This window comes from Penaeus monodon, chromosome 27 (genome assembly GCF_015228065.2).
Source record: "Penaeus monodon isolate SGIC_2016 chromosome 27, NSTDA_Pmon_1, whole genome shotgun sequence".
In the NCBI taxonomy this organism is placed as follows: Eukaryota; Metazoa; Arthropoda; class Malacostraca; order Decapoda; family Penaeidae; genus Penaeus; species Penaeus monodon.
This window is the reverse complement of record NC_051412.1, coordinates 26,516,855-26,517,054: the sequence shown is the minus strand read 5'-3', so window position 1 is coordinate 26,517,054 and position 200 is coordinate 26,516,855. Positions and strand designations below refer to the sequence as shown.

The window sequence follows — 200 nt, the reverse complement described above, 5'->3', positions numbered from 1 at the left end:
GTATAAACTTCAAACTACGACGTTCCCACGCTTTGGGAAATCTCCCATTCAAAGGACTTTCTATAGAACCAGATATATCTCACACTCGGTTCTCCTTAACTAAAAGGTAATTACGTTCACTTCCCATGCTAGAGTGTAATTTATTATAAGTTCAGGCAGTCAGGTATTACGGAAAATAATTTCAGTGTGCAAAAGTACGA

At 37.5% G+C, this 200-nt stretch overlaps 1 protein-coding gene across 1 annotated transcript in view; it reads right to left on the bottom strand.

Annotated features, from left to right (window-relative positions):
* Positions 1 to 200, bottom strand: part of LOC119590737 (broad-complex core protein isoforms 1/2/3/4/5-like) — a gene marked incomplete at its 5' end in the record, with an annotated part of 63,013 nt that overhangs the window by 1,284 nt on the left and 61,529 nt on the right.